This window comes from Falco biarmicus, chromosome 9 (genome assembly GCF_023638135.1).
Source record: "Falco biarmicus isolate bFalBia1 chromosome 9, bFalBia1.pri, whole genome shotgun sequence".
NCBI lineage: Eukaryota > Metazoa > Chordata > Aves > Falconiformes > Falconidae > Falco > Falco biarmicus.
Genome location: NC_079296.1, coordinates 30,083,172 through 30,094,714, shown reverse-complemented (window position 1 = coordinate 30,094,714; position 11,543 = coordinate 30,083,172). Strand labels below are relative to the sequence as shown.

Genomic DNA, 11,543 nt, shown 5'->3' with positions numbered 1-11,543 from the left:
ATCTAACTGGAGCACAGACCCTCAACAAGTGTATACAAACCGACACTTGATAATTATTATCTCCACTCTGCCAGCCCCTTGCACTATTTATTAATTTAGTAGTTGTTCACAGGAGGTATCCTTCATGCCTACAGTAAAAATAAGAGGGATAGAAAATCCAGTCCAGTAAGAACCCTTTATCCGAAACAAAATGTCCCAGATTTTCTAGCATGAGCAAGTGCTTTCTACAGACCCAAAACAACATACCACTGTCACTGTAGCTAAATGCCATTTAATTGGCAGCTAGAAAAGTCTATAATACATTTCTTCATGGAAAAATGTTTGAGCTCTTCTAGTTTGCCAAGATGCTAATTAAAAACAGACGGCATGTTATAAAATCCTTTCCTTGACCTGTACTATCTTACATTGCCCTTCTGTACTTTTTCATGGCATTGGCTCTCTGCAGAATTACTCTAATCTTTATGAACTTGTATTTAATTTTCCTTGTTATTTTGCAGACAGAAAAAAAGTAACTAAATGTTATTTATTTAAATGTACATAGGAAATGTGTTTTGTTACATGGCAGAGATAACAGGCTTTTGAAGAGAGAATCTTTACTCATTAAAAACAGAAGGTTTCTACATCCTGAATAATTCATAATGAAAGAAATCTTAGTGCCACTGAAGTCACTGAAATAGTTCAAGTAAAAGCCTCACTGGAGTGCCACTGACATAATGAATTGCATGAGGACGTGCCTCATGAAACACGTATTAGTGTTTCATCAGTGCTAATCAAAATGCTTTACAAAGTGAGGATTTGGATCAGCACGGAAACATTTTAAGGGGTCATCAGTGATAGCGCCACAAGTGCATTTTACTGATGTTTTTATTATTCTTAATAATTCAAGAAATCTGGAAAAATACCTTGTTTCAGTAACAGTTAATCCCTTCTACCTCCAGCAAATACTAGATCTGCCTGACACCCCACCTGACCTTGTGGTAGGCACGTTGGCACTGCACAAGCCCAGCGCAGATTCTCCATCAAATGAGATACCACACCAAGCTGAACTCCCTGGTCTCTTTTCCTTACAAACCACATCCCCCTGCAGAGGAGACTCTGGAGGGCTGAAGAAGTCCATCACATCTGTTTGCTCATATGCCAACATGCTATTTACTCAGTACAGCTTTAAGAAAGGATTTGCTCTCTTGGCTGCTGGCTCTCTCCCTCTGCAGTGGGAGAGCAAAACCGACAAAACATTGTTATCTAAGAACTGGCTGTAGTTTTAAATGTAATTTTCATAGCAACCAAGAGATACATGTTTTAGTTATAACTGCTCAGAAGCTAAAGGATTTTCCCTACCTTGAGCATGGTAACATTCACATTTCGAGCTTACAATGTTGTTTCCGTGTCACTTTTCTAAGACAACAACCCAAATTCCATAGAGCTGACTTTCTTCTAGACACCAATCATTTTTAGGCATCTCTAAGTTTCCACTGTTGCTGCCCTTGTGATTTAGGCAGAGTCATTAAAACTGGAGGGTCTAATTCCCAGCCTTGATATAATACATCAGTAAGAAGTAATAAGCTCCTTCATGAAGCAATATAGCTCCCCAGCTAAATAAATGGCACACGCTACTGATTAAACAAAGGCGTATGTAGCTTTTTTCCTAAGCATTTTTTGAAGCAAACAGATAAATATGTAAAAGAAAAAGAGAAAGACAAAACAAGGGGAGAGGGAACTGAGAGCAGTAGAGACATCTCAGAAACTGAGATCTTAGACCCCCCGGCATTGGAAAGGAGGACCTGAGAAACATCCCCAAAGAGCAACTTGGCGCAAGTATTGGCTGAAAAGAGCTTGGAGCTGCAAATAGCCTCCTGCTCTTCAATTTGCTCTTCACTCAGGGAAATGCGCGCTATGTATTCTTTGCAAATAAAGACCATATCAAAGACACCTGATCCCATTAACAATTTATTTTCCTAAACAGAACAATCTGAAATAATGACTTTTCAGATAACTGCTCAGGTGAGAAGCAGTAACAATGCTCTCTGCTTCTGACACCTCTGTCTCCTTGAGGGGAGGCAGATCTCCTTTCATATACACATTATATATGTATTAAGATATCTCTCTCAAGGGCTATATTTAGCTTTTATTCACAGGCGAGCACCACAACCACTTATTCATTCTTTTCATGCTTTACCTGCTGTTTGCAAGGCTGCCCTGATGCTAAAAATAGCTTCGCATGTTAGAGGAGGGTTGCTATAGATTCAGAATGGGTGATGTTAGGAAGACAGCTAAATCCCTCTTTGCTGAGGACATGGAGGATCCACATGGATGCAGCTGACAGGCAGCTGTATTATTATCTGTGACCTGGGCTGCAGTGCCCTTTCATAATGACTCGCAGGCTCGAAGGTTCAGGTGTTTGTGTTGTTCTAAGACTGCACTGAACTGCAAATCAATACAAATCGTGGATGTCACCATAAGTATAAGGCTTTGGATTTCATACTGTAGTCTTAGATCACAGTGCAACAGTATCTTCATATATTAATAGCGCATTAGCTTCTTTTTAACTGGGAAAAAAATTTAATATTCTGTTGTATGGGCATATTTTTCTGCAGGCATTGACATCTCCAAGTAAAAAAATATCAAAATGCTTTGCTAGTTGTTCTTACTATAGAGTTGAAAGGATGACAATTCATCATGTATTTGATTACTTTCAAGACAGCAATGAAACCACATAAAAAAATTGTACTACATACTGTTGTTTTGAACTTCTGGCAGTGTGTCCTCTGACAATGCTGACAAAGCTAATGTTAATTTTGGAAGTTACCTTCCTGTCTACAACTTAATGGATAGTGCAAGTGGAAACTGCTTATACATAACTTTCCAACTCATTTACTGCATAAAATAGTGAAGTGTGCTACAGGTAAGTGTCATTTGATTGTTAAGGTCATGATACCTATGTTTTTGAAATTTGTCTGACAAAAATTTTGGAATCATAAGAAAGATTTTATTTTGTCAAGCTTGAACATGTGGAATTTTTGAGGACTGTCATTAGAACACAGTTATCTCTACAGTCTGCAATTAAAAGTGTCTTATTATCCATCTTTTAGAAATCACTTTTCTGCATTAGGAGAATATCACTAGTTGCATCCTTTCAGGGAGATGAGGATAAGATAAATGAAGATAGCAAGTGTCTAATAAGACTTACTTTTCTTTCATAATGTAGTAAAATCCTTCCAAATGGTAACAACCTGATCTTGAATTTGAAGGCATTATACATAAATTAAAGGGCAAGCTGCAAGAAAGAATGGATGGCAAAATACTGGTCATTAAAGCAACACCGATGTGGAAACATGGGAGTTTTATTCCACAGTATAAATTAGCTCCCAAACATGTAGTAAAACCGGTTCATTTCTGTATACAGAATACCTTAGATTTACTCAGCTACATTAACTTTCTAAAAAATTAGGTGATTTTAGACAATTACAATGAAAAGTTACAAGCTCAACAGAAAATTTTATGAGAAAAATTATGCTTCAGGAGTCCCATATTACAAACTGAATTTAATGTTTCATCTCCAAATACCAATTTTCCTAGTTCTTAAAACTTGTGGATGGATTATGCCCATATCTAAGATAAATGAGGTAGTCAGAAGAGTGTTTTCCTTTTGTTAACAGACTCAGATTATAGAAACCTGCCAAATACTGACTTTATTAAGGCTGAGTTTCAAACAGAAGTTGATTGTGCAGGGAGAGAGTGGCATGGAGTGACTAAAAAGATTATTAAAATATTTTAAAGCAGATCCTAATATAACCTCAAATAATACGCTCCATCTTATAAGAACTGTATATCTGAGGACAGTGTAATGCAAGCTTGAGAGAAGATTCCATCATATGCTAAAGGAAATACTTTTTCACTCAAATCTCACTGCACATCCTGACCCTTATCTTTCATGTAGTTATGTTTTATTTCCATTCAAGAAAGGCAGTCATCTAGATATATAACTGTTAATACTTTAACATATCACTTGCAAATTGAATGTGGTTTCAGCAAGTAGCAGGATCTCCCCCAAGGTACAAGCTGGAATATTTCTTTTTACTTGATATAGATAGATTCCTCAGCAGTTTTTTGAGTCTGCCTTCTTTACTTCTAGAGCTGTGGATATCGCACAGCTCAGTATTGCTGGCTACAAGTAACATAACTTGATATTTGAAACTAAGCTAGACTAATTGTTCCCATTTAGGATCATTATCCTTCCCATTCCACCTACGTGCCATGGCATGAATAGGATCCCGACAATACTTTCAATAGAAAAGTAGATTGTATTTCAGTACTTTATGTCTGAATGGTATTGGTGATTAACTAACACAAAATTGTATTTAATTTGAAATATAACCCCTATTATTTCCAAAATCTGACAATCAGGAGTATACTTCTACTAATGAAAGGTCAGTTCTAGCAGAATGGCTAATGGTATTATTAATTAAATGAGGTCTCACAGTGGTATTCTATAAGCATGTTCACAAAAAAAAAGTGAAACAGGAATTTTTACTGATTTATCCTAATTCACTGCTCAGAACAGCCTCTTTATATCCCTCTATCCTTCAGTTTCCACTAAACGATCAGCTGTTGATCACCTCAACCCAGATACTATCAACCTCTGCAGGCAGTTACTGTACTACTTTACTGTGTCAAGTAATCTCACTGAAATCGTAAGATGAAATGCAGGTCGATTCTGTGATCGTTACACCTTATTATGCTCTTATACCTTATTTTTTAAAGTCTATCTATGAGATTCCAAACAATTGATTACACACTGTATATTGCAAATAACCCCTGCTACTAAGTATTTTCTTTGCTTGTGAGACAACCACTGGAAAACACTGTGGTGAACACGCCTGGCCAGCTGCGTAGTATAGTTTGCAGGACTGACCTTGATCGCTGGATTAAGATCTCAACTTTTGGTTAAGTTAAGATGCAACACATCTTTTTCTAGAATGCTAGCTATACAAACAGTGCTTAACTGCTTCTATGACTCAGAGGATAGAAACTCATCATTTACCTTTTTATACAGAAGACTTTAGATTCCATATATTCAACTAAAAATTATTTGTATCTCCCCTCAATCCTCATCAGAAGTGAATATACATACATACATGGTAGATGTTATGCACAAAAATGTGTATAAGGAAACAAAGGAATGCATATCTTTTCCACCACTGTTTAAAAGTTCAATGGACTGTAATTTTCCTCACATATTATTTTTATTTTCATAAAATCAGTGGGAAACAATGTAATTTACAGAAAACAAGTCGGTACTTATTTGTCAGTTGGTGGGAGTTTTTATTTCCACTTTATTGTATTTCCCCACTGTTGCTTATTATTTTCTTTCATTTTTTTATTTACATAATAACTCTGATACCAAACTGGAAAAAAATGTATTTCCCCTTTTCTTGGACTTATGTATTTGAATGCCATCAGTCACTTTCCACCATAGCAGATCTAGACATAAAAGCAGGATTAAGCATTCTTTGCTGTCTTAGGAAAATGTTCATACTTTGGGGAATTTAAGCATACTGCACCTCTAAAATCTCTTCAAATGAAAACTGGAACATGGAGGAGTTGGTTTCTGTATTCCACTTATTTCAATGTAGGCTGATAAAACTAAGAAGTAATATTTTGTGCATATTGATAATTACTTTTTAATTAAATTCCTGATCAGCTAACGTCACTACACTTGTTTATGCATGCCTACGTGCATGTGTAGGCTTTGTTCTCAGCAGAGCTGCTAGACTGCAAACTCTCAAAATTACCTGCCACACAAGTGTGGCATTGACAGTGACAATTAAAGGACACTAGACAGGAGTCTACATAATATATCTCTAAGGGGATTTATTAGGCAAAATTCTTTACTTTTTGCAAAAAACCCCAAACTTCAGAGATAATATGGGAGGTTGCTTCCAATAATTATTTTTTGATGAAAGTCTGCTTTATTATTTCCGTAACCAGATCAGTTAGGCTTTATAGGGTCATACTGGCATTATTTACAATACACCTCTTAAAAAGGGCTTTCAGCCTAGTTTATTTTAATGATATTTAAGTTAATGATTCTTAAGTTCACAGAAATTGTAGGATCAAGGTTGCTGCTACAAATGTTCCCTTAATTGCAACGGAACGAATGAATGAAACAATCAGGTTTTCAAGGTACTAAGATAAGATTATTACATAACTCTGAACTTTCTAGTCATAGTCATAACTTTCTAGTCATAGTCAAGAAAAAAACAGATGTTAGAAATTCAAACATTTATAGTTCTTCATGTGTATGTTGATTTATTAGTGTGTTAAGAGTGTAAGTGATGCTACCATCAAATAAAGTATTAAGTATGACTTAAACTACTTCTGTCCATGATAATGAAGATTAAGGCTACTCCTCTGCCAACAGTAACAAAAAAAATTTGTGAATTGTACTTTAAAGCTGAGAGGCCCCATCTGTGTCACAAAAGGTAGAGCTAATGGAATAAATCAGGTCAGGTTGTATTTTCTAACACAGTGGCCTAAACTGGGATTCTGTTTACCGAACTGATCAGCTAAGAATAAGGGTGCAGTTTCCTCATATTTTGCTTCTTCGGAGATTTTCTCAACAACTGAAACTTTCATTTTTTTCAAATTTTTTGATTTTTTAAAAAAATATTTTTAATGAAAGCTTTTGATTATTTTTTTTTTTATCCTACCAGCAGAGCAACCTTGATCTGGAATTTGAGATGTGCACTGTCCTCTTCTTGAGTTTTGCATTAGTGTTTAGAAAATTCCCAAACTTTGGGCTCAAAGTAAGTGCTCTGCAGACAGCCAACAAAGCCACCACCTTCAGATAAAGTCTGACAGTGCATTAGGCAGGAAGTAGTTGTGGAGGTTTGCAGCGGTTTGTTCACCCTAGAAGTACAGGAGCCTGGAATAAGAAAGGTCTATAGGTCAAATTCTACTTCATACAGCCTTCCAAAATTCCAGCATCTGTTAGCTCTGCCTTTAGTTTCACAGAATTGGGGGCAGATTTTCAAAAGAACAAGTTTTCCAAATTGTTTATTATATTGGAAGCCTTAATGTTCTAGAAATTCTGTTCCCACATGATGTAGCTGACATTGATCTCCGATCATCTTAAACAGGAACAATTAAAAGGAAAATTTCCACTGGTAATTGGAATTTAGGAAATTCTATACTCTTATAATAGGATTAGATATCATGTTATTATCTCTATTTTATCTTGTTGACAATTACAGTGCAATACAATGTGGTTACTTATACACAGGTCTGGGATTTTGGACAAGGGAAGAAAATGAACAATCAGATGCTATTTTTTCGAAGGTACATTTCTAACAATGATTACACACTGAAATGGTAATTGCAACTTCAAAATAGCATAAAGCAGCACAGCTGCTCTCGAAATAATGGAAATAGCACAGGCTCCTCTATGATATTTTTTGTAACTTCCTCTATACTGGAAAAAAATTTAAATACAGAAGTGCTTTTATTGATTAAATTATCAGCCAAACAAATAAAACTACATTTGCCTTTTAGCATAGCAACATTGACATCTAGTGGCTAATTAAACTCCACGTTTGATATCCTTTGTATGACAAAAGCCATGGAACATACCATTTACTAAATCTGACAAAATAAATATGCAATGCAACAGCCTGCTCTCCTTACGTAACCTCTAGATGATTACAGAATGACAGCAAGTCTCTAATGACTAGTTTAGAGCGACAACCCCAGCAGTGGGAACTGGTGAGCCTGAGCCATTGTCCCTCACCACAGTGCCACTGGTTTTCCCTGACTGTCAGGAAGTCAGGCTTGGGAGTCAGCTGTCTGACTCAAGTATGTATCTTGCTCAGGGCTTGTTGGGAGGCATAAAGCATCCGTAAAGTTATACACAGGTATATCTAAAAGAAGAAGAACTACACTTACTGAATGTAATGTTACTGGCATACGTGAATGTCCATTTTTAGTTCTACTTGCTTTCCTACAAATTACTAGGGGGGGTCAGATAGAGGGAGATGAAAATCAGGAACACAACAGATGCCATGAGACTGTTCATACTATGAAGACATGAAAATAAATGCTTTGGGAACTTACTTCATAGACATGCAGAAGATAGGAAGGTGTCAATATCAAATTACAAAGTCTAATTTCCTCATTTTTCAACAAGACAACTGACTTAATGGAGAACAAGAAAAGATTAGACAGGATAAATCTCAATTTTACTAGCATTCTTGATGATCCCACATCACTTTCTCATCATCAAACTCAAATGTAGTCATATGTCCTCTGCAAGCAGCTCTTGTAATGAATATGGTTGTCAGTGACTGCCTTGCCCTCGCTCTCCATACCAGTGGTAGCTGCCTCTTCTGTCCTGCTGGCAAAGCTGCCTGATTTGCTTCATTAAAAATTGTACCAATTTCTTAATTGGCTAACTGAGCTAATTTTGACCAAACAAACAAAAGGCTGTTGAGTTTAAGCAACTTTATCAGATCTTAGAAGGCAATAATCTCCTGCAGGAAGGTCGAGATATTTCGTCCTAGCTAAACAGTGATAAGGACTAAACAGCTATGCTTAGTGTTTCTTAGAAATACAGAGGGAAATCAGAGTCTGAAGAAGAGCAATAAAACATCTATGAGTTTTCAAAACTATCTATGGAAAGGTTGAAGCACTTTAATTTCTTCAGCTTCAAAAAGGGGAGACTGTGGGCATGTATGTCCTTGAGAATGCAAAGATTCATTATTCAACTGATGCTCAGTTCCTGCTTTTTGTACCAACTAGTGTAGGGCATTAAGAAATTATCTCAAGTAGCAACAAAGGAGATTTATCTTAGATATTAGGAAAAAACCCTATATACCTAAGAGGTTAATAGATTAAGCTCTTTATGCTGTGAAATATACTATACTGGAAGCTTTTAGGAACCGCTCAATAAGTATGTCAGGTATAGTTCTTTGAATTCTGCATCTCAATGACTTAATACCTTCTCTCGGTACATACGCACTAATAGAAGTAAGCTTTCTGGGTACACTAGGTCTCATACTTGGCCCATGTCTAGATTTAGAGCAGGAGTAAAGAAAGAACTACAGTGATGCTGTCTCCTTCATGGGCCATGAAATTCAGGGCTATAATTTAAAAGTATAGTTTCACATTACTGTTAAGCTGATCTAATAGAGAGGTGCTGCTGAAAGGACCACCCTTGTTTCTCACTTCCCCCTTCCCTCCTGTCCCATCCCTCCATCCCTCACCTTTTTTTGCACCAACACTATTCCTCATCAAAGCAGGATAGTCAGAGGAGTCTGACTGGCAGAAAATGAAATACTGCAGTTCAGCAGAAGTGCTCAGATGAGCACTAGTGCTAGTTCAAAAAGAGGAATGCTCTCTTCAGCGGCAGCTAACCCATGGATTGATTTACTTGTAATGGAAAACTGTGTTCCTAAGGTTTGGATGTATAATAATTGAAATCCAACCTACAACTGTAGCACCTCCTGCTCTGCGAAGAGTTATGCCCTTCTCTTCTTTTTCCCCCATATCTTTCAGTCCAGTGAGACTTGTATAAGAGAACTGTCCTTTTTGGTGTCAAAGCATAGTGATGCTAGATTTAAACTATGGAGATGCTCCCATAGGATCAAACTATAATGCATATACCAAGGGTTAAGGACAGGTCCAGTTTCAACTTACAGTTTTTTTAGGAGGCCGTTTCTGATCCACTTCCCCAGCTGTGCCTTACTGTAGCCCACATATAAAAGCAGTCAGGTGATGTTTGAAAGCAACACAGTCAGATATCAGAAGAGTAACAAAGCAAGATGAAATTATCTAGCTTCCATTCTCAGAAAAGCTGTTTATAAAGTAACTTCAGCATCTACAACAGTTTCCATAGTTGGCCTCACTGCAGAATTTTCCTCTGTCCCAGAAACTTTATTTTTTCTATATGCAGGCTTTTGTGGCCACAGCACAATGCCGAGAGATTCAAGAACTGTAAATCTTTCCTCTACCTTTCCCACTTTTCTTCAAAGTGCATAATCAATGATATGTTGGCCCAGTTTCTAGAATCATGTCAGGATTCATTCACACTAAAGCAGTCTGTCATTTCCGTAAGAGGAACAAAAAGATGCCTGCTATTACAGCTTCGTAGGTATACATTATTTATTTTGAGATATTTAAATTATTAATTAGGACAATTCCATTTTTGCAACGGAGTCTCTGCCCTTTAGATGAAACGGGCCACATTCAGTAAGACTTCAGCAGAATGCTGCATACACTCTAATACGCATACTGCCACCCAGTTCCTTTCTACAGGGCACTTGAGCATCACCTTTACATCCCCTCAGAGTGATAATATCATAACCAGTAACACAAATCAGGAGAAAAAAATCATTTTGCTTTTAAAACTGAGATTTGGTAGGCAAGGTAAGGAGTTACACTGTCACCATGGGGTGTCATTGCCTCACTGCATAATAGCAACTAGCTATTACTTATATTTTACAACTTAGATATTACAATAGCAGTATTTCAGTTTTAAAAATTTCCCTGAATTGAATCTATCTGTGGTTTAAGACTCCAGGAATCAATAACACGGCTGGGAAACTCTGACACAGCCCAGAAGAAAGTATCCGTGATGGATTAAAGCATTTCAGACCTCGGCAGTCAAAATGCTGGTTCAGTTATCGTGTGCCCTCATGTCTGATGGGAAACGGTATCAGCCCTCTGACAGCTGCTTGCTGTATCTGATGACTTAATGCCGAAGGCTGGTATTTCCCAGCTAGCTTACGAGAAAAGAGTTTTGGTTCTTAAAGCTCCTTTCCCTGATGCAACCCACAGGCTCCCCAACTCTATCACTCTGTTGCCGTCTGTACTCACAGAGAAACTGGGTCACAGCCTGCCCGCCCTTCTAACTGCGAGAGGCGATTGAAAAGAAGAGAAACGGCTAAAACATGTGGAGATCAATGCTACATATTACCTTGCCGAGGCTGCCGGGGCGCTAATAGGGCTGTGACGGAGCTCCGTGCCGCGCTGGGGCAGCGCACACACCTACTGCACGGAGCCCGGCCCCGCGCCTCCCGGCAGCTCCGGCCAGCGGGGAGCGCCCGCCCAGGGCCCGTCCTGCCTGAGGGGCTGCTCCCGCCCCGAACCCCCGACGGAGCCGCTGCCGGCTCCGAGCCGCCGCGCTGCCCCGTCCCGTCCCGCCTCAGTTCCGCCGGCGGGACTCCCCTGCCCGACAGCGCCGGGCTGGGCCGGGGGCCGAGCGGGACGGGGAGGAAAGGGGAGCGCTGAGGCCTCTCTGGGAGCCACTGCGGCCGCGTCCTACCTTCCCAGAGGCGGAGACCGCCGCAGCCGGGGCCGCGCATCGGGTTCCCGGCCAGGGAGACTCCCCTCGCCCCTAAACATGATGAGCGGCTTTCCCCTCCCCTCCGTCGCCCCGCCGCGCTCTGCCGGCTCCCCGCGCCCCTCCGCCCCGCGCCGCGCCGCCCGCCGGCGGCCGCAGGAGGCAGCGCCAGGCGCGGCCCCGCTCCGCCTCTGCTCCCGGTTTCCGG

General features: G+C 39.3%; 1 protein-coding gene across 2 annotated transcripts in view; it reads right to left on the bottom strand.

Moving 5' to 3' along the window:
- Positions 1-11,435, bottom strand: part of LGI1 (leucine rich glioma inactivated 1) — a 31,106-nt gene extending 19,671 nt beyond the window's left edge. The window contains exon 1 of one of the 2 annotated variants that reach the window (XM_056351274.1): positions 11,318-11,435. The gene's annotated coding sequence lies outside the window, so the exon portion shown is untranslated. Of the gene's footprint in view, positions 1-10,969; positions 11,075-11,317 lie in introns of those variants that run through there. The other variant, XM_056351273.1, reaches the window with a different exon arrangement.
- Positions 11,436-11,543: the final 108 nt, after the last annotated feature.